We start from the raw sequence: 24559 nt of genomic DNA, 5'->3' as shown, positions 1-24559 counted from the left end.
TGTAAAAAAGGTTTGGAGTCAAGGATACTCTAGGATTTTGTTTTTATGAAAGTAAATGGGAACTCTGCAAACAATATGTTGTTTGTGGCTCTTATACTTTGGTTTTCTTGAGCAAACAAAGAAGAAGAAAAAAAAAATATGAAAGGGCAGCACAGTAGGAGCTCGTCGACGAGTGCCCTATGATTGTCGACAAGGAGACAGCAAGGACTCGTCAACGAGTGTCCTATGCTCGTCGATGAGAAAATCCCGAGAGCAGGAATATCTCAAAGTTCTGGACTCGTCGATGAATGTCCTGTTCTCGTCAATGAGTGTTCTACTTGGTTTCGTCGACAAATCCCCTATTCTCATCGATGAAAAGTTCTAGGTTGCGAACAGTTTTTTTTTTTAAATTTTAAATTTGAACGTTGGGGTGGCTGGATAAATAGAGAGAAACCTATGATAGAGTGTTATATATGTTATTCTGGGCATATATTGAGATTGGGGGTGATCATTTGAGAAGTATATTGTGTACATTGTGATTTTCATAGTGGAATTTGTGTGTCATTGCTTCCGTGGATGTAGGCTTTTGCCAAACCATGTAAATCTTGTTGTTATTCTTGTTGTGGTTGTGTTATTTACTTGTTGTGTATATTCCACTGTGCATCTTAAGTATTCGATCCATATTACTACAAATTGGTATCAGAACAATTGTTGTTATGGCATTAGGATCATCTTTTGCAAAATTTGACATCGTCAAGTTTGATGGAACTGGAAACTTTGGTTTATGGCAAAGGAGAGTGAAGGACATTCTTGTGCAACAAGGAATGGTTAAGGCTCTACTTGATACTCAACCGGAAGGGATGGATGAGACAACATGGGTAGATTTGAAAGCAAATGTTACAATACGCTTATGTTTTACCGACAAAGTACTCTATTGAGTGATGGAGGAGGATTCTCCAGCGGCTATATGGCGAAAGTTAGAGAGCCGGTACATGTCCAAAACTCTCAATAATAGACTTTTTCTTAAGAAATGTGTGTATTAGCTTAAGATGGTTAAAGGATCAAACTTAGATCAACACATTAATATTTTCAATCAAATTATTAGTGATTTGAATAGAGTTGATGTTAAGTTTGAGGATGACAAAGCATTGACGCTATTAAACTCTTTGCCCTCGACTCATACCTATGAAAATCTTGTGACCACTCTTACGTGGGGAAAAGAAACTCTTGATCTAAAAGAGGTAATAAGTGTTTTACTAAATTTTCATCAAAGATTGAAAATATGTGATGAAGGAGAAGGACTTGTGGTAAAGGGTAATAACGAGCGAGGCAAGGGAAAATCCAAACATGGATCAAGTCAGAAATCTCAAAATCAATCCAAGAAGAAGAAAGAAATTCGATATTATAAATGTGGTAAAAATGGGCATGTGAAACCGGAGTGTCTGGATTGGAATAAGGGAAATTTTAAGAAACATAAGGGTACTTCAAAATCTATGAATATTATTCAAGAAGGAGGTTTGGCAAGTAGTGATGGTGATGTTCTATCAGTTTCAGCGGGGTCGGATAATCTAACAGAGTCTTGGATACTTGACTCGACATATTCTTATCACATGACTCCGAACAAGGAGTGGTTCAGCACTTATGGGTTAGTGAATTCTGGATCGGTTCTTATGGGTAATGATGTTTCTTGCAAGATCATTGACATAGGAAATGTAAAGATAAAAATGTTTGATGGTGCTGTAAGAACGTTGTGTAATGTAAGACATATACCAGAGTTAAGGAAGAGTGTGATATCACTCGGTACTTTGGATTGTAATGGCTTTAATTACAAGTCCAAAGGTGGAATTCTGACGGTATGGAAAGGTAATCTGATTGTAATGAAAGGGCAGAAAATGGATGGGAATATTTACACGTTGCATGGAACTACTATTGTAGGTGGAGCTGCAGCCGTAGATGCTGAATCAGATGAGACCATCTTGTAATATATGTGTCTTGGGCATATGGAGGAACACGACATGAAGAAACTACACAAGAGGAAACTTTTGAAGGGTTTGAAATCATGTCGACTGAAATTTTGCAGGATTTTTGTGCTTGGAAGACAGAACAAGGCAAAGTTCAGAGCAGCTAAACACAAGACAAAGGGTATTCTTGATTATGTGCATTCAGATGTTTGGGGCCCGGTTAGAGTTGCATCAAAGGGTGGACATATGTATTATGTGAGTTTTATTAATGATTACTTACGGAAGGTCTGGGTTTACTTCATGCGTCACAAATTAGATACATTTGACAAGTTTAAGATTTGGAAGGCTGAAATGGAAAACCTGACAAGGAGGAGAATCAAATACTTAAGGTCGAATAATGGGACCGAGTATGTTGATTCTCGGTTTATGGAGTTTTGTGCAGAGCAGAGTTATGGGACTCAGTGGCAAACAAGGTGGTGATTAGTAGGGATGTAATCTTTGATGAAAAAGCTATAATGAAGCGTACTCAGGAATATGATGAACAGAATCAGGAGCTAGAAAGTTGGAGCAGTTATGAACATGTTGTGCAAGTGGAGTTGGAACCTAGGGCAACAAAAATGATCATGGTCTTATGTTTGTAGGGAGCTCTAGCTCAGGAAATCAGCGAGTCAACGATATTCTTATACGGAGATTTGGACGCACTATCAGGCCTCCACCAAAGTATGGATTTGAAGAGTTAGTATTTTATATTTTCCTTACTTGTTGCAACTATCCAACTACATTTCAAGAGGTAGTGCACGACCATAAGAAAGATAGGTGGATGGGTGCAATGATTGAGGAGATGGAATCACTACATAAGAACCAAACTTGGGATTCAGTAGAGCTTCCAGATGGGAAGAGACCGATAGGTTGCAAATGGGTATATAGGAAGAAGGATGCAATTTTAGAAAAAGAATGAGAGAAATTCAAGGCACGGTTGGTAGAAAAAAGGATACTCACAAAAGAAGGGGATAGATTATGATGAGATCTTTTCTCTAGTGGTCCGACATACTTCTATCAGAATTGTGTTGGGGTTGGTAGCCTATTATGATCTTCATTTGAAACAAATGGACATGAAGACGACATTTCTTCACGGTGACTTGGAGGAATAAATCTACATGGTACAGTTGGAGGGATTCATTGAACCAGGAAAAGAAAATTCTGTTTGCAGGTTGAAGAAATCTCTTTATGGGCCGAAAAAGTCTCTAAGGCAATGGTATAAACAGTTTGATTCTTACATAATCAAGATTGACTACAAAAGGTGTGAGTATGACTGTTGCGTATATGTGAATAAGCTAGAGAATGGTTCTTTTATTTTCTTGTTATTGTATGTCAATGACATATTGATAGCTGTAAAGGATTTAACTAAGGTTAATCAGTTAAAGGACCTGTTGTATAAAGAATTTGATATAAAGGATCTTGATTCAGCCAAGAAAATACTTGGGATGAAGATTCGCCGTGACAGAACTGTAGGGAGGTTATGGTTATCTCGGGGCGATTATGTACAGAAGGTGTTGAAGAGGTTTAGCATGACTGATGCAAGACCGGTGTATACACCTCTAACAAATCATTTCAAGTTAACTACTTTAGATTGCCCAAGTACGGATGAGGAAATCTGGGACATGTCAAAGGTCTCCTATGCTAGTGTTGTGGGGAATTTGATGTATGTCATGGTGTGTACGAGGCTAGATTTGGCTCATGCAATAAGCATGGTAAGTAAGTTTCTTTCTAATCCAGGAAGACAACATTGGAAAGCTGTCAAATGGATACTTAGATACTTAAGGGTACATTGGGATATGGTATCATGTTCGGTAAGCAACAGGGTTGTCCTTTAGTTATGAGGTTTGTTAATATTGATTATGCTGGAAATATTGATGACAGAAGGTCTACAACAAGATATATGTTTACCCTTGTAGGAGAACTGGTATGTTGGAGATCCACGGTACAGTCTCTAGTAGCATTATCCACGACTAAGGCGGAATATATGGCAGTTGCCGAAACTACAAAGGAAGCCTTATGGCTTACTGGTTTAGTTAGAGAGTTGGAGTTACAACAAGATGGAGTGGTGCTGCATTGTGATAGTTAGAGTGTCATTTACTTGGCGAAGAATCAATCAGATATGCCATGCTAGGACCAAGCACATTGATGTGAGGTTCCATAGGGTTTCGAAATTGATTGCTTCGGATGAGCTTATGTTGGAGAAAGTTCACACGTCTGAAAATACAACGGATATTCTAAACGAAATCATTTATCTTAGAGAAGTTCAAGCATTGCTTGGACTTACTCCATGTCTCTAAGTGATAGAAGGGAGACATACCCGACCAAGCGTTTTAAGTTCAAGGTGGAGCAGTTAAACATGTTTTTCGGGGTTCTCCTAAGGCATATAATCCTCAAGTTGGAGATTGTTGTTTATGGCTCTTATACTTTGGTTTTCTTAAGCAACAAAGAAAAAAAGAGAAACTTGAAGGGGTAGCACAGTAGGGACTTGTCGATGAGTGCCCTATGATTGTCGATGAGGAGACAACAAGGACTCGTCAACGAGTGTCCTATGCTCATCGATGAGAAAATCTCGAGAGTAAGAAAATCTCAGAGTTCTAGACTTGTCAACGAATGTCCTGTTCTCGTCGACAAAACCCCTGTTCTCTTCAACGAGAAGTTTTGGACTATGAGCAATTTTTTTTTTTTTTTTAATTTGAACGTTGGGGTGATTAGGTAAACGGAGGTAAACCTCCGAGAGAGTGTTAAATATGTCATTCTGAGCATGGATTGGGATTGAGGGTGATCATTTGAGAAGTGTATTGTGTACATTGTGATTTCCATAGAGGAAATTGTGTGTCATTACTTTCGTGGATGTAGGTTTTCGTTGAACTACGTAAATTTTGTTGTTGTTCTTGTTCTAATTGTGTTATTTACTTGCTGTGTTTATTCCGCTGTGCATCTTAAGTATTTGATCCATATCACAACACAATATTATTAGATTGCAGAGTTGATTGGACTTAGATTATCTAGTTTAAGAATGCTATTCCAATATGCATTCATTTATATGCTAGTTATTTATTCTTGACATATTGTGTACATTTGAAAAATTGAAATATAAAATTGCAAGAAAATGATAAAAATTAGAAAAAAAAAATTCTTGAAAAATTTTGGGAATGTTTTGAACACTACTTGAGATTGACGACTTTTTTATCGTTTCATATGTTAGATATTTGTATATATTTTATTTAGTATGTGTATGCGTCCCAATAATTAAACAAAGGGTAAAAAGGTATTTTAAATTTTACCTATATTAGTTATGGGGGGTTTATCTAATAAGATCCTCTCTTTTGAAAGTCTTATTAGACATTCCTAAATTGCATCTTATTTTATATTTTCTATTTAAAAATTTTAACATTTTTATTTATTTATTAAGGAGTTAGGGATAATTCATAGTTAATTATATATCATTCATAAAATGGGTGCATAGGAGGTGTTAGTACTTTCCACTCACATAACTAAACTCTCAATTCCAACTCTAGTAAATGTAGACTAAGACTATTGGTTTCTTTGCCTAAGATTAGTCTAGAGACCAATCAATAAGTAAGAATTAGGTGAACTAACCACACTTAGAAAAATAACATGTCAGTGGTGACTCCATCGAACTAATATCATTATTATCTCTCGTCATTATGAACCCTTCTCCGGAACGTTGCGACAACACTTTCAAATTATAACACCATGGGCGGAATGAGATCACAAATGAAAAATAAGAAAAATAAAATGACAAATTTAGGATAGTTCCTAAACATAATATGCAATTAGTCTATGTCTTAACCCACTCATTTATTAAATATTTTATTTTAAAAAATTCGATAAATTTAATGTCAAATAGGCTGGATCATTATAATAAATATATTATTTTTTTATTTGCACAAAAATATTTAATTGGTTGTCACGATTTTATTTTTTTTCTAATTTAAAATTATTATAAATTAGCATTTGAGTTTTTGAGGTGAGAGAGAGAGCCTATTATTCTGTATTAAATAAGTTATTAATTTAAATTTTAAATTTTTATTTTTATTTTTTAATAATTTTTAATACTAATAATAAAATAAGTCAAAATTTTCAATTAATGGGGAATTGTAGAAGCCGCCTTTATTTGGTCCATCGTGGTCGACGGGTACCAATAATTAGTTCTGAAAGTATATGAGTGGTCAAATGGGCCCATGAGGAGTACGGCCCATGGCCCAGCCACGGCCTTACAGCTAATCGCCAATCAAATTCCTTTTAACGTGCACCTGATTTGAATTGGTTTGACTCTCGCACGAACGTCTATGGTCTACCCCACGAAGGGTCTCGATCACCTCCCCGCTGAAAATTGGACGGTCAGATCAATTACCAAATTCGTCCCCCCATATCTATTATTATTTTTAATAGAAATAACCTTTTTCATTTTATATTTTCATCTGCTTTTAAAATTCTTAAAATATCTTTCCATCTTTTAAAGAAAATAGCAATTGTATTATAGCAAAAATAAAGAATATTTTTTAAATTTAAAAATAAAATTAAAAAAATTTATTATAGACATTATTTTCCAATGATGGTTGAAAAATAATTTTGTTACTTAATTATGATTTGGTGAGGTATTCTATAGTTTTTATATGAAAAATACTAAGGGCCACTCTATAAATAGGTAAAAATATTAGTATGTAAATGTGTAGTAAGCATGAAAGGAGCATTTGATTGCTAAAAAGATTTACTAAATTGTCGCAACATCTAAGAGAAAAGTCCGAAATGGTGAGGAATAATAATATTATAAGTTTGATGGAGTCACCAGTAACCTATAATTTACTTAAGTGTGGTTAGTGTATCTAATTACTACTAGTTGGTTGGTCTATAGACTAATCATAGGCCAAGGAATCAGTAGACTCGGTTTACATTTACTAAAGTTGAGATTGGGAGTTCAGTTATGCGAGGGGAAGGTACTAGCACTTCTTACACACTCGTTCTATTAACGATACCTAAGTAATCATTAATTATCCCTACATTTAATCTAATGGTTTTTAATTAAGTCCTAAAGAAAAACAAATAAATATTTAAAATTTAAAAAGAATATATGAAATAAGATGCGATTTAGGAATGTCTAATAAGATCTCCAAAAGGAGGAGATCTTGTTATATATACCCCCTCCCTCATCTAGAACTAATATAGGTAAAGTGTTTAATCATTGAGACGCACAAATACAAAAATAAAATATACACATATAATAATCAAATAAAATTATCAAATTTGAGCACAAAGTCTTTAAAATATTTTCAAAATTTTCCAAAATTTAATAGAATTTTATGAAAATTTTTCAACATTTTTCTAAAAATTTTCTAGAATTTTTGAAGACTTTTTCTTCATTTTTGGTATTTTTTTCTCATTTCTTTTTGTTATCCGAATCAAAATAACTCAAATAATTGTTATTTATTTTTTCTAATTTTTAAATATTTTTCTAATTTTTTTACTATTTTTTAAAAATGTTTAAAATTAAACTAAACCAACAGTTCGAAAAAAGTCAAACTAATTGAACCGGTCTGAATCGAGTCTAACCCGTCGGGAAAGAACGACCGCATGTCAGCCAAATGTGGTGACACGTGTCCCTATTTTAGTTTCTTTAAAAAAAAAAAATTCTACAGTAGGATGACGTCACCTACCACATGGCAGTGTTTTTCTATTTTTTTTTTATTTTTAAAAATTATCTGTAGTAAGGTGATGTCAGCATGACTTCACCCGCCACCCGGCAATTTCTAGTTGGTTCTAAGTGTTTGACAACGATTGCTGACATGGCAGCAATTCAGCCGTGCAGAGAAAACACATGTTGGACGGTCAGGATTGCATCACGTCGCCTTCCAAGTATATGACCTTGGTTGTGTCACGTGTCATCGTATGAGTGGTGACTCATGTCCCACTAACATGTATATAAAAGCCTTTTTTTCTCTCTTTTTCTTCTATTCTCCGCTTCTCTCCTTCTCTCCTCTCTCTTCCTTTCTTTCTGTTTACTCTCCCTTTCTCCTTCTTTCTCCGTAGATCTCTTCCTCCCTTTCTCTTCTATTCTCCTCCTTTCTCTTCTCCTTTCTTTCTTCAATCTTCTCTTTCTCTCTTCGATTCTTTTTTTTTCTTTGATCTCTCTCTCAATCTCTTTCTCTCTCTTTAGATCTCTCTACTTCGCTTCCTTTCTCTTCTCCTTTCTCTCAGTTTCTCACTCAATCTCTCTTTCTTTCGATCTTCTAACTCTCTCTTTCTTTCGATCTTTTTAACCCTTTCTCCCCTTTTTTTATTTGTTGTATGTCTCGATTCAAAAGCCAGAGTGAAGAGCTTTGAACTCTCCACCAACATATCCTCACCTATAGAGATGAATATCCACCCCCTTCTTGATTCTTTTTCTCTTCTTGCTATCTCAATCTTTCTTCTTTTTTTCTTTTTCTTTTTTTTAAATTTTCCTTTTAATTTTTTTTAGTGTTTTCTCTTGCTTTCTTGCTATAGAAACCTTAGTTTGTCCGGGGCTTATACAACAATATTAAACAAAAAATATATATTTCATAAAATGGAAAAAATATAAGGAAATAAACTTTTACATTGAAAAGAACAAAAAATTACAGAAAAGAAAAATAAAAAATTCAAATTCTCCAATTCCATGTTGGCACCTGCACACATGCACAAAGAAAACAATTAAGAAATCAGTAATAAAGATTGATTGAATTTTTTTTTATTATTTGATTGATTTGTTTTTTTAAAAAAAAAATTGATTGATCAAGTTTAAATGTTGATTTATGCTAATCAATGTTCTCAATGATATAAATGGAAGCATTTTGAGAGGGATATGACACACATGGAGAAATAAATAATTAGGAAATCATCAATAAAGATTAATTGATTTGTTTCTTAATTTGATTGATCCATTTTTTTAAAAAAATTGATTGATCAGGTTTAAATATTGATTTGTGCTTATTAATGCTCCCAAACCTCTAAATGGAAGCTTTTTGAGAGTGCTAGAACACATGGAAAAAAAAAAATTAGGAAATCGGCAATAAAGATTGATTGATCAGTTTCTTAATTTGATTGATCATTTTTTAAAAATTGATTGATCAAGTTTAAACGTTGATTTATGCTAATCAATGCTCCTAAGCCTATAAATGGAAGCTTTTTAAGAGGGATTAGCAATAAGTATTGATTGATTTGTTTTCTAATTTGATTGATCTATTTTTTTATTTGATTGATCGAGTTTAAATGTTGATTTATCAATCAAATTAAATGCTAATCAATGTTCCAAGCCTATAAATAGAGGCTTTCTAAGAGACACAAACATTCACAAATTCAAACATTCACATTCACTCATTCACAGAGATACACAATTAGCACATAGAGAAATCATACAGGCAATTGTGAAAAAATCATAGAGTTTTGATCATGGGTGAGAGCTTAAGAGTTGGAGATATCGTGAAAAAAGAAGCTAGTTGGAAATCAAAAGTTAGAATTTGAGGTTTGAGGATTGCAGACAAAATCAAAGAAGAATTGAAAGACTAATGTTGAATCTGAAGACCAAAGGAGTTAAAGACTAAGGTTGGTTTCGTCCTTCTTTTTCGTGCTTAATTTTGCTTTTAAATTGCACAAATTTTTTAAAATCCAGTGATTTGAATTGCCAAATTTTGTTTTGAAACTAATCCATATCTAACCCATTGAATTGGATCTAACCCATTGGGTTCAACCCAACCCGTTGATCTATGACCCATTGGATTGGATCGGCTCACTAACCCAAAACCTAGGTCCAAGTAGGACTTGGGTCCATGAATTATTGATCATGTATCTACTTCAAAGCCCAGTTGGGTCTGAAATAATTAAATCCAAATACCTAGAGTCAATTAAGATTTGCCACGTGGTGGGTCACATCAACAGAGAATTTTTTTTTTTTTTAAGTAAAAAATAGGAAGTCGCCACGTGGTTGGTGACATCATGCTAACGTCACGCTGCAACAGTGTATTTTTTTTTAAATATATAATAATAAAGTTAGCCACGTGTCAACACTGTAGGTGGACACATGGCTCACGTGTCACCACTGTACTTGTTCTGTTTTGATGTTGACAAACACAAGTGTCTCATGTGTGTGTCTAGTATTTTGAACAGGTTTATTATTTAAAACGCACACACAAAAGAGGAAGATGGAAGTCAAAAAGGACTTAAAGCTCACATCATCCTGGCTATTCGATGCAAACCTGAAGAGCATAAGAAGAAGACATAATAGTTCTATTTGTATTGTATTTAATTTTTATCTTTGGTCTGTAATAATGCATGCATTTGCATGATATGGATTGATTGCTCAGACGACCTTAGATTGACCCTAGGGACCAACACTTCTCACAGAAGAACTTTTTCTTAAATAACTAATTGGTTAAGGTCAATGATTAGAGTTAAAATGAAGTTTGCAAAAATTTGGTCAATCGAAGCCGGATTTTTGGGCTTAATTAAAAACTTTAGGCCATAGTCTGACCTTAAGTTCCCAAACATTTCATGAAAAATCTCTTGAACTAAAATGTCATAGCTATATGAACAAGGGAAATTTTTAATTAAAATCTAGACCTAAATTTACTTTGAAAGAGTTTCAGACGACCGAACCTAAGAGGTTATAAATGCCTGGGTCAACCGAACAAGTAAAAAGTCAACAAGTTGACTGAGATTCGGGCGATCGAACCATATTTTAACTAATCGTCCACGATCGACTAGACCTTAAAGTTAACTTTTCCGACTGTCCCCGGGCGACTGAACCATATTTGAACTAACCGTCCATGATCGACCGGACCTTAAAAGTTAACTTTTCCCACTCTCCTCGAGCAATTGAACTTGTTGTTCAAAATAGGCTTGGGCGACCGAATAGTAAAGTTTGGCAACCCGAACCATGGACCAGGCGCCCGAAGTCACAAACGAATGGAAAATCACCCTCGGTTTAGCCACCCGAACTTGCATTCAGTCACTCGAACCCAAGAACAGACTTGTCTCTGTTCGAGCGATTGGCCGTAAGGATCGGGCGACCGAACCTCTCGGGTTAACTTGTTTTAATCGCAGTAATTAGGGTAAAAACTTAATTAAATAATTTCAAAAATCCCCAATATGTCCCTAACAGTCATAATTCTCAGAAAATCTATAAATACTCCCTCATAACCTCAAATTAGTAACTTTGATTAATTCTCAAATCCTCTCAAATTATTTTGTTAATCAAAGTTCCCCCTATCCATTTTTAATGCAAAATCTTTTTCATGGGGCAAATATTTTACTCTCCAAAACTGTCTTTCATTTATTATTGTAAATCATTTTTACAAGAGAGTATTTTATTTGGGCTTTTACTTGCTTTGATTTGCACATAGATCTTCAAATGCATATATTTTGTTTTGTACAAAGTTTTTGAAACTATAACCCTAGGTTCTCCTACATCTTATTGAAAATATTTTTTAGACAAATATTTGGTTTAGGGTTTAAATCTTTGAAGTCTTCATCATACATATTATGTTCGAAGATTGCAAAAATATTTTGAGAAACACACTCTTACTCTACTAAACACATTTCATATCATAAGAAGAGTATATGTTTTAGAGCTTTAACGTTGTACATCTCTGCTTGTATATTTTTGTACAAAAAATATTTTTATTAGATTGGTTGGGTTCAGCCCTGAATTAAACTGGGGAGTCTCAGCCCCATAAGTGAGATCGATTCGGTTCAGCCCAAGAAATTGAACTAGAGACTCTTAGTCCCGTAAGTGAGACAAGTTGGACTCAACCTTGTAATTGAGCTGGGGTTTTCCTCACCCCGTAAGGAGAGAATGTAAACGGATTCTGCTCCACCCGTTTAAGTGAGCAAGTTCAGTGTAATCCTTGGGGGGTATGCCCAAAGCGGAGACATAGGCTAGTTTGGTCAAATCTCGATAACAAATATCGTGTCTCTCTCTCTCCTTATCTCATTTACTTTCCGCACTTTAGTTTTAGTATGTGTATGTCTGTTCATATTTTGTTACAACCATCTTGCATGCACACGAAATTAATTTAAATGAGATATGCAGCACACGTGTATCACACATTGCTCACTTACTTTACATACATGTTTTCTTTCGAATGGGATATGAGATGTGGTGAATCGGCGTAATTGTTTAAATTAGTGAAAAAATTTTAAATGTCCAATTCCCTCCCCCCCCCCCCCCTCTTGGGATCACACAAATTCGAACATAGGAAGTCGCCATGTAATGATCTCAAAAATATTTAGGCGTAGTGATTTAAAAAAATAAATAAATAATAAATAATAATAAATAAATAAAAATTTTATTTATTTATTAAATTATTACTAATTAAATAATATAGTATAATAATATATTAATATAATATAATATAATAATAATATAATATAATATAATATATATTAGTATATTAGTAAATCCTTCCTGATTCTTCATGAAGGATTCAAAATTGAATCCTGCAACCTAGAACCCTCCCCCCCCAACGTCTCTCACTCGACAATACTCTCCGTCATCTCTTTCTCCCACTCTCCTCAATTTCTCTACTAATATTCATCTGATCAAAAATCAGAAAATATTGTTAGGCTCCATTTTTCGCCACCGACATTTCTATCGAAGCGTATTTATTGTAAAAGCGGCATAGGCATATCCCCTAGGGTAAGTTAAATTCTCACTCTTATCATCAAAGTTTTATTAAATCTTAAGTCGAATTGACGATCGGACACCACCACAAGAATTTAGGGATGATTCTCTACAAGTCTAGCGAAGCGGATTTCTCATATGGTCGTCGTAGGCATAACCCCAAAATTAGGATAAAGGGGTTATTAAAGGATTAATTATTATTTAATTAATGTAGATTTGGAATGTTAGAATTTTGGGTATTTTGAGGTTGAACTTGGGTTATTGAATTCAGCGTTTGAGTGAGCGTCGTGGGTATAATTTCGGCATCCCTACAAGCGTAGTTTAGGAAACCAGGGTAAGTGGAGTATTTTATAATTTTGATGTTAAATTGGAGTATTTGAAATCTAGGAAGTGATAAATGAAAGTTATTTTGAGAGTTGAGTTGAATAATTTGGGATAAATGTTAATTTCAGGTTTTTGGACTGTAAACGCCGAGGGGCGTAGGAATTGGGTATTTTTAACAAGATCTCAATAAGTTAGATAAAGGTAATAAATTATTATAGTTATTTTTGAGAATTACTGATTTAGTATACGTGAAAATGAGAATATGTTATGTTGCCTGAAATTATTATGATATGAATATGAGATAAAATTGTGTGGCATATAACTTATATTGAATTGTGATGTTTTGGTATTTGAAATATAAGAGGTGATTAAAAGTGATAAATGCTAATGAGTATTTTTCGAGAAATATTGAAATACGTGAAACATGGTATGTACTATTATGAGATGATGGAATGTGCACAGAAAATAAAGAGAATATTTATATTGAAATGAATTAAAATATACTGATATGAGAATTGTTTTATTGAGAAACGTTGAAATGAGGATATATAAATATATTGAAGAATATTTTCCAAAAAAATGATGAAATATGCAGTATACAAACATTTTACTAGGAAATGTTGAATAATGTGAAATGAGATATATATGTATTATTATGAAATGAATTTTGAAATGTGAATATTAAAAATGAGAATATTACAATGTAAATTTTGCAATATAAATATTGAAATGTGGAAATTGAAATGTGAACATTGCAAAGTGCGAAAGTTGCAATGGAATCATTAAATACTAAGAAATGTGAACATTGCAAAGTGCGAAAGCTGTAATGGGATCATTGAAATATGATTGATAAAATGCAATACCGCATAATGATTGCAGGTGTGTGGTAATGATAACCCTAAGGGATGGATATGAAAACCCTAATGATGGGTTGTGATATTGAGCACAGTACCATTTCTAGTGATGTTAGTGCAACTACACGGACTCGTGGAGCGTGTGTCGTGATAGTCGACTAGGCTATTTAGAAGAGTTGTCATGCCCCCTAAGCCCAAATAAAGGCTATAGACCGGCCAATTGTACTACAGATATGGGATATATGATATGATATTTTGATCTAACCGGGTCGGCCAACCGCGGTTAGATCCAGCCTTCGAGTTGCACAACCCTGACAATGGGGGAAGCATAACATGAAGTATGGAGTGAGACCTCGACCATGGGGGTGAAGCATGGCGTAGCGAATATCCTCAGGGCAGCCATGAGTCACAAACATGGGTATATTGGTTACCAAACACACTCATGAGCTAGATGAAAGTGGAAAAGAAATTAAAATGGAAATGAAATGAAAATGGGAATGAGAAAGAAAATGTGAAATGAAATTGTTGAGTTAACTATATAAATAATTAAAGCGAAGTAAAACTCATCGCCTAAGGGCTTACTGAGTAAGGTGAGTGCCCTGATAAGTATCAATTGTGACCAAACCCGAGTTATTCGGGTAAGAATACAAACGATATCAGGGTAAAGGGAAACTGCTTGTATGGGCAGGTAAGCTTCCTTATTCTTAGGAACTTCGCTGGTAAACATGAGTTGTGTACGAATGATTTTGGAAATGAAATTAAAAGCTTATGAAAGCTTATGTTGTATATCTATATGACTGTATATATGGAATGATATATTTTCTCAGAAGATACTATCATTGATATGTTTATATATTATGATATAATGGAACTCATACTGCCACACATTGTAAATAATTTATTCTGTCTTACTGAGATGTGTCTCACCTAAATCATCTAAACTTTTCAGGGAACAGAGATAGGCTAGGTGATAGAGCTCTGAGATAGTAAGGAGCTGAGATCCTGATATACAAGATGAGTTTTTGGACTAGGGAGGTGTAATTCCCTTAGGGTTGTGTTGTTTTTGGGCATGATAGAATAGGTGTATATGTATATTGATACTCTGGATATTGTGTTATGGATGGTATGTACATTATGTCTTCCGCTGTTAGGTTGTGTATGTGAAATGTCTATTTACCCGGTACCCAATGTGGGTTGGGTTATGTGTATGGTATCAGAGTTGTTGACGTGACTGATATATGATTGTTTAAATATAGAAAAAAAATTGATACGAAAATCGGGACATCATAGTTTGGTATTAGAGCCTAGGTTACTAGGTTCTGTAGACTTTAGTAAACAGCAGAATACAATACCAGAGTATAAGAATGAATATTGAGGAAAATAGGAGATGGGTAGATTAAAATGTGAGTCAGTCATTGTGAAGGATGAGGTGAGAATTTAGGGTTCTATCTTGTGACCTAGAGACAAGAGTACATGGGTTGTTTATGTGTTTTTCTTGGGATGACGATTTCAGGAAAACCGTGGATACTATCGTTGGGTCTTGTTTCTGAGTGATAAGACTGAATCTTAAATAGGGATTGAGGATGTGGAGATAAATGGTCATATGAGAGTAATTTCTGAATTATAGTAGTGTATTGGTTGTGTAATGGTAATTATATATTGAGACTAGTTGTTCCCTTTACAAGATGGATCTGGGGAACAATAATACGAGTGCGGGAGGTGATGGAGCAGGACCTTCCAGTATGGGTGGCGGAGACCTTGAAGTAGTATTTCGTAGCGTCACCCAGCTGGAGATGACTGAGATGGCTAGGAGCTCGGGGGAGCAGAGCTACATGATCGAGCAGTTCACGCGTAAGCGACCCCCATCTTTTGCTGGAGGAGTAGACCCACTAGTAGTAGAAAATTGGGTATAGGACATAAAGGACATTCTGGCAGTCATCTCTTGTATTAACGAGCAAAGGATGTTATTTGCTACATTTAAATTGACTAGGAAAGCAAAGCGCTAGTGGAGGTCAGTGAGACTACTAGAGAAGCAGAGGCATGACCCTATAGCAATGATGTGGAGTTGCTTCAAGGAAATTTTCTTCGAGCGGTACTTTTTCGGTGCAGCAGTATGCAGCGAGATTCATTGAGCTATCCCAATTCGCCTCGTATCTAGTGCTAGATGAGAAAAGGAAGGTAAGGAAGTTTGAGGAGGGCCTAAGGCAGAACCTGTATGAGCAGGTGGTAGGCTTCCGAGCTCATACCTTCTTAGAGATAGTAGATAGAGTTACAGTGATTGAGAGCGGCCTACAGAGAGGCGCAGTAGCACAAAGTCAGGGAAAGAGGTTTGTGCCTCCGAATTTTCAGGTAGGGTCTAGTCGAGGGTCGTGGAGGAGATATGATAGCATAAGGGGACGACGATAAGGAGGAGGAGAATGAGCACTACAGGGTAGACAGATGCCCCCTCCTTGTCCCAGAGGCTGCAAGAGACACCCACGAGAGTGCTAAGTGAAGGAGGTTGTCTGTTATCGGTGCTTTCAGCCTGGACATATTGCGAGAAACTGTCAGGCACCATCAATGATAGCAGTTGCTCCTCGACCATATTAAGGAGGCCATCAGGCACCTCAAGGCGAACAATAGAGGAATACTACTCCGACGCGAGTTTATGCACTGACGCCGAGACATGCTAAGGCGAGAGGAGATATGATAGGTACTGTTTCAATACTGTCATTTAAAACTAATGCCTTGTTTGATTCAGGGGCGACTCATTCTTTTATCGCCCGGGAATATGTTAAGTTGTGTGGGTTTGAACCTCAGCAGTTAAATATTAGTCTGTCTATTGCTACACTGATTGGGGCTATAGGGATATGCAAAAAGCTACTCAGGGACTATCTAGTGGGTATTCAGGGGAGGTCTTTGTCAGCTAATTTGGTGGTTTAAGATATGCATGAATTTGAGGTGATCTTGGGGATGGATTGGCTAGTTGTCCACTATGCTAGCATTGTCTGCTATCAGAGAGAGGTAGTATTCAGACCTCCAGAGGGACAAGAGTTCATATTCGTGGGATCATGTGTGCGCACCCCACTTCAATTTGTATCCACTATTCAAGCACGTAGATTGCTATTAGAAGGCTGTCAGTGATATTTAGCCTGTGTAAAGATGGTATTAGAAAGAGAGTTGAGGATAGATGATATCCCAGTAGTGAGGGATTTTTTTGATGTGTTCCCCAAGGATATGTTGAGACTACCTCCTGATCGTAAGGTAGAGTTTGTTATTGATCTGGTTCTAGAGATAGCGTCGATTTCAAAGGCGCCGTACAAAATGGCACCAACAGAGCTAAAAGAATTGAAGGAATAGTTGCGGGAACTATTAGATAAGGGGTTTATTCAGGCAGTGTGTCACCTTGGGGAGCACCGATTTTATTTGTGAGGAAAAAGGATGGGTCAATGAGAATGTGCATCGACTACAAGGATATAAATAAAGTAACTATCAAGAATAAATATCCGCTCCCTCATATTGATGATTTGTTTGATCAGCTATGGGGGGACACAAATCTTTTCGAAGATAGACTTACGCTTTAGGTACCATCAGGTGAAATTCAGGGAGGAAGATGTTCTGAAGACAGCATTTAGAACACGGTATGAATTCCTGGTTATGACGTTTGGTTTGACAAATGCTCCTGCAGTGTTTATGGATTTAATGAACATGATCTTCCACCAGTATTTAGACCAGTTTGTGGTAGCATTTATTGATGATATACTAGTGTATTTGAAGAGCCCATAGGAGCATAAGGAACATCTGAGGATAGTGCTTCAGGTATTGAGAGAAAGAAAGTTGTATGCAAAACTCAAGAAGTGTGAATCCTAGCTGGAGCAGGTTACCTTCCTTGGACACGTTATACCCAGGGGTGGTATTTTTATTGATCTGAGTAAGATTGAGGCGGTAGTAGACTGGGTACGACCAAAAAATGTGCACGATATTAGGAGTTTCCTAGGATTAGTTGGGTACTACCGCAAGTTTGTTGAGGGCTTCTTTAAACTGTCTGACCCATTGACCAGATTAACCAGTAAGGAAGTGAAGTTTGAGTGATCCGACAAATGTGAACAGAGCTTCCAGGAGTTGAAGCAGCAACTCATCAATGCACCTGTGTTGATGATTCCTTCAAGAGAAGAGGGATTTATAATTTACAGTGATGCATCTCATAAAGGGCTTAGATGTGTGTTAATGCAGCGAGGGAGAGTGATAGCCTATGACTTACAACAGCTGAAAGAATATGAGAAGAACTACACTACCCATGATTTGGACTTAGCAATAGTGGTTTATGCATTAAAGATTTGGAGACACTATCTTTGTGGGGCTAGGTGAGAGATTTTCACTGACCATAAGAGTTTAAAATACTTTTTCATGTAGAAGGAGTTAAATATAAGGCAGATGAGATGGCTGGAGCTGATAAAGGATTATAACTGCATCATTAGTTTCCACTTAGGAAAGGCTAATGTGGTCATTGAAGCTTTGAGCCGCGAATCAGTGGATTCATCTGTATCTGCAATGGAGATTCAGTATCCGATCCAGATGGATCTAGAGGGGCTCGGTATGGAGCTGGTAGAGGACGATCACCAGATATTTATTGCTAACTTAGTTTTGCAGCCAACTCTACAAGAGAGAATTAAAGCAGCTCAGAGGAATGATACAGAACTGGTAGAACTTATGGATAAGGTATAGGATGGTCAGGAGACAGAGTTTAGCATTTCAAATGATAGAGCCTTGAGGTTCCGTACCAGATTGTGCGTTTCTGCTAACCCTTAGATCAAGAGGGTTTTTTTGGAGAAAGCACACCGGTCCCTGTATACTGTACATCTGGGTAGCACTAAAATGTATAGGAATCTTCAAGAATATTTCTGGTGGAGCAACATGAAGAGGGAGATAGCCCAGTATGTGGATCAGTGTTTGACATGCCAACAGGTGAAAGCTGAGCATCAAAGTCCGACGGGATCATTGCAGCCACTCCACATTCCTGAGTGGAAGTGGGAGCATATAGCGATGGATTTCGTCATAGGATTACCGCTGGTGTTGCATGGATAGAACGCTATTTGGGTAGTTGTGGATCGTCTGACGAAGACTGCCCACTTTTTGGCAATCGGAGTTAACTACTCCATGGACAGATTGACTGAGTTATATATCCAAGAGATAGTTAGACTCCATGGCATCCCAATGTTCACAGTTTCAGATAAAGACCCATGGTTCACATCTCGTTTTGGAGGATTTTGCAAGGGTCCATGGGTTCTTAGTTTTCGTTCAGCACAACTTTTCATCCTTAGACAGATGGGCAGACAGAGAGGATGATACAGATTCTTGAGGATATGTGCGAGTATGTGTGCTGGAATTTAGAGGTCGTTGGATGCAGTATTTGCCACTGGTCGAGTTTACGTATAATAATAGCTACCAGGCCAACATTAGGATGGCACTGTAGGAGGCATTACATGACAAGAGGTGCCGATCCCCGTTATACTGGGGGGAGATTGGGGAAAGATAGATTTTTGAGCCAGAGTTTATACAGCAGACTTAGGATAAAGTCAGACTTGTCAAAGACAAGATCAAAACAGCACAGAGCCAGCAGAAGAGTTATGCAGACACTCACTGACGATAGTTGGAATTTGACGAAGAAGATCACGTATTTCTAAAAGTGGAACCATTAAAGGGATTTATGAGATTCATGAGGAAGGGTAAGCTGAGCCCTAGGTACATTAGACCATTCAAGATTCTTGAACAGGCGGGTCCAGTTGTCTATAGGTTGCATTGTTATCGGTCCTATCTAGGATCCATGACGTATTTTGCATTTCTATGTTGAGGAAATATGTCTCAGACCCCTCCCATGTGATCAGTTATAAAGCACTGGAGTTGGGTGATACCTTAGCTTATGAACAGCTGCCAATGCAGATTGTATACTAGAAGGAACATGAGTTACGCACGAAAAAGATTCCACTGGTAAAAGTACTATGGCACAATCATGTTGTAGAAGAAGTTTCGTGGGAATTAGAAGAATAGATGCGCCAGAAGTACCCACATCTATTCCATAGAGCTTAGAGTTGAGTCAGTTAGAATAAGAGTGAATAATAATATTGTATTTGGATTTGTAGAGTGTAACGTAGGATAGATAAAGTTTTTAGTTTTGGGACGTAAATTGCTTTGGGAGAATTTTGAATAGTTGTAATATCTCGGAACCCTCTTTGTAACCACGGTATTCCTCCGCCATAAGTAAGGGTAATTAATAAAATTGAAAGTATTTTCTCTAAGGATGGTAAGCAGAGCAATTTCAAAAACGAAATTTTTATAAGGATGGGAGAATGTAATGACCCTAAAAATATTTAGGTGTAGTTGTTAGCTTTAGTGCAACCCCAAGAGGGGGGGTGAATTGGGTATTTAAAATTTATTACCTAAGTTAACTGGTTTTATCCATAATGTAATACAGCCTAGGGTCGGTCTACACAATTAACAAATAAACATACACGTGCAGTAAAGGTAAAGAGTGGAAATGTAAAGAACATGTACGATATGTTATCGGGGTTCGGCCAACTATTCCTACGTCCCCGCCTTGACCACACCAGCACAAGGATTACCACTATAATGCTCACTTAAACAGGTGGAGTGGCACCTATACAAATCAGGTCAATTCAAGGGGCTGACCTCAACCAACACGCCTTTACAAGATGGCGCACCTAGCTTTCCTAACCGGATCTAAACCAACCCGAGACTATTCCATAGGGCTAGTCTCCCTCTTTAGGCCCGCGCCTAGAATACAACCAAAGTGAATAAAATGTGTACACGAAAATTCACTTCTAGACAAATAGATGTGTGCATCAATACAGCTCAATCAATATTGCAAGCACGAATGATATATAAATATACTCAGTACTCTAATGTGTGCTAAACACTCAATCACGTATAGATTTTCAGTCCAGATCTAGAGTGTATATGTAAGCAAGATTTGAAACACACTATGTGAATAACTTAAAATCATATTAGGGTTTCATATATGCTAAACAAGTTCAATCAAACAAACTTTATAAAATATTCTAGTATACAAAGCACAATGGAGTTGTTTGAAACACTAGCTTTTTGAAAAGGATTTTTACACGCAAAATCTAGGTTTAGGTATCTTGCAATAACAATGCAAGAACTACAACCCTCAAAGTCTTCCCACACAAGATTTCTCAAATGAAATCAATAAAAGAACTTTAATGCTAAACTCTCTGATAAAATCAATCAAGCAATAATACAAGTGAGGGTTTTAGCTGGAGAGATTAGGCACAATAGCCTTAGAGATACTCACAATGCTTAAAGAGATCAAGAGTGTGGAGTATATAAGTGTTTGGAAGTAGTATTGGTTATAAAATGATTTTTAGATTTGAGAGAATTTTGGCTTTAATGATCTTTCTAATCTCTTACTAATTATTCCAAATGAAGGGGTATATATAGACTTCCTAAATATATGACCGTTAAGGACACAAATTGAATAATTATAAAATTTTTAATATTATTTAAATAAATTAACCCTGTTTAAAAAATATTAACTGCGGTAAAAATGAGGGGCAACCAGAGAGCACCGTTCGACCGAGAAAAGTTTGGTTGACTGAAGTTCTTAAGGTTCGGCCGATCGAGACTAAAATGACTTGTGAGTTCGGTCGACCAGACTTGTAAGTCCGAAGCTTTTTTGCGAGGTTCGGTCGATCGGAACTAAAATGAATTGCACGTTTGGTCGGCCTGACTTATATGTCAAAAGGTGATTTTTTAGTTTTACGAGGTTCGGTCAACCTGGCAAATTTTCAACTAAGTCGGTTGGTCGACCAAACCATTAAGTTCCCACACGTGGGAACTCAATTGACCAGGTTGGTGATATACAAAATAATCTCGGTCGACTAAGAAGTCAATAAAGTTTATTTCAAAGGAGTTTGGTCGACTGGGATCAAATGAACTACGTGAGTTCGGTCGACCGGGCTATGGTCAACCTGTTGACTCGGTCCTGGTTCGGTCGACCAGAGGAATTTTGTACTATGGAGTACGGTCGATCGAACATGCATATATTGTGCATTTCGATCTAATTTGATCATGCAAACACCCTATTCACTTAGTCACACGTATGTAAGTGTCCTAGGGTCATTTCAAGGTATTTTTTCATTTTAAGGACACCGAAAAAATTCGGTGTCGGTCAACCAAAGGTCGACTGAAGGGTATTCCCTAAGGTTTTTTTATGGTCTGTGTAGGTACCTAAAGTCCAACTAGGGTCGATTTGAGCATACCTACTTACCATGTATGATGGAAATTATTACAAGTCATAGGAGTGCACAGTCCATAATTAAATTTACATTTGAGAATGAAGAAATGAAATAATGAATACAAATACACAACACAAGTCTTCATTCTTCGGCACGAACACTGTACGCCATCATGATATATCTTTTAGAATGTGCACAGTGAACCTGCATACAAGTCTTAGTACAACCATTAGTACCAAAAGTATTTGTCATAATCAAAGCTAGGTGTGACCTGTTAGGTCAACAATAATGATCCATAAAAAATAAAAATAAATAAATAAATAATAATAATAATAATTAAAATAAATAAATAAATAAATTTATTTATTTATTTATTAAATTATTATTAATTAAATAATATAATATAATACTATATTAATATAATATAATATAATAATATTATATTATAATATAATATATATTATTATATTAGTAAATCCTTCTTGAAGAAAGGATTCAAAATTGAATCCTGCAATCCAGAACCCCCCCCCCCAATGACTCTCACTCACCAATACTCTCCTCCGTCTTTCTTTCCCACTCTCCTTAATTTTTCGATTGATATTCGCCCGATCGAAAATTAGAAAATACCGTTGGACTCCATTTTTTGTCACCGATATTTCTACCGGAGCAGATTTATCGTAGGAGCGGCATACGCATATCCCCTGGGGTAAGGTAAATTCTCACTCTTACCTCAATTTTTCTTTAATCTTAAGCCAAATTGATGATTGAACACCACCACAAGTCTAGCGGAGCGGATTTCTCATGGGGTCGTCGTAGGCATAACCCTAAAATTAGGATAAGGGGTTATTAAGGGATTAATTATTATTTAATTAATGTAGATTTGGAATGTTAGAATATTGAGTATTCTGAGGTTGAACTTGGGTTATTGAATTCAAGATTCGGGTGAGCGCCGCGGGTATAATTTCGGGATCCCTGCAGGCGTAGTTTAGGAAAACCAGGGTAAGTAGAGTATTTTAGAATTTTGATGTTAATTTGGAGTATACAAAATCTAGGAAGTGATAAACGGAAGTTATTCTGGAGTTGAGTTGGATAACTTGGGATAAATGCGAATTTCAGGTTTTTGAGCTGTGAACGTTGAGGGGCGTAGGAATTGGGTGTTTTTAGCGAGATCTTAGTAAGCCATGTAAAGGAAATAAATTATTACAGTTATTTTTGAGAATTACTGATTTAGTATACGTGAAAATGAGAATATGTTATGTTGCCTAAAATTATTATGATATGAATATCAGATCAAGTTGTGTGGCATATGACTTATATTGAATTGTGGTGTTTTGGTATTTGAAATATAAGAGGTGATGAAAAGTGATAAATACTAATGAGTATTTTCCGAGAAATGTTGAAATACATGAAACATGGTATATACTATTATGAGATGATGGAATGTGCACAGAAAATGAAGAGAATATTTCTATTGAGATGAATTAAAATATACTGATATGAGAATTGTTTTATTAAGAAACGTTGAAACGAGGATATATAAATCTATTGAAGAGTATTTTCCAAAAAATGATGAAATATGCAGTATAGAAACGTTTTATTGGGAAATATTAAATAATGTGAAATGAGATATATATATATATATATATATATATATATATATATATATGTATATATGTATATGTATGTATGTATTATTATGAAATGAATTTTGAAATGTGAATATTAAAAATGGGAATATTACAATGTAAATTCTGCAATATAAATATTGAAATGTTGAAATTGAAATGTAAAGTGCAAAAGCTGCAATGGGATCATTAAATACTGGAAATATGAACATTGCAAAGTGCGAAAGCTGCAATGGGATCATTGAAATATAATTAATAAAATGTTAATACTGCATAATGATTGCGGGTATGTGGTAATGATAACCCTAAAGGATGGATATGGAAACCCTAATGATAGGTTGTGATATTGAGTACGGTACCGTTGCTAGTGGTATTAGTGCAACCACACGGAATTATTGAGCGTGTGGCGTGACAATCGACTGAATTGTTTAGTAGAGTTGTTGTGCCCCCTGAGTCCGGATCAAGGCTATAGGCTAGCCAATTGTATTACAGATATGAGATATATGATATGATATTTTGATCTAATAGGGTCGGCCAACTGCGGTTAGATCCAACCTTCAGGCTGCACAACCCTAACCATGGAGGGGAAGCATGGCATGGAATATGGAGTGAGACCTCAACCATGGGGTGAAGCATGGCGTAGCGAATATCCTCAGAGCAGTCATGAGTTACAGACATGGGTATATTGGTTACCAAGCACATTCATGAGCTAGATGAAAGTAGAACGGAATTGAGAATGAAAATGAAATGAAAATGGGAATGAGAAATAAAATGTGAAATGAAATTGTTTGAGTTAACTATATAAATAATTAAAGTAAAGTAAAACTCACCGCCTGAGGACTTATTGAGTAAGGTGAGTGCC

This window comes from Malania oleifera, chromosome 2, assembly GCF_029873635.1.
Source record: "Malania oleifera isolate guangnan ecotype guangnan chromosome 2, ASM2987363v1, whole genome shotgun sequence".
NCBI classification, from domain to species: Eukaryota; Viridiplantae; Streptophyta; class Magnoliopsida; order Santalales; family Ximeniaceae; genus Malania; species Malania oleifera.
This window is presented reverse-complemented; position numbering follows the sequence as displayed.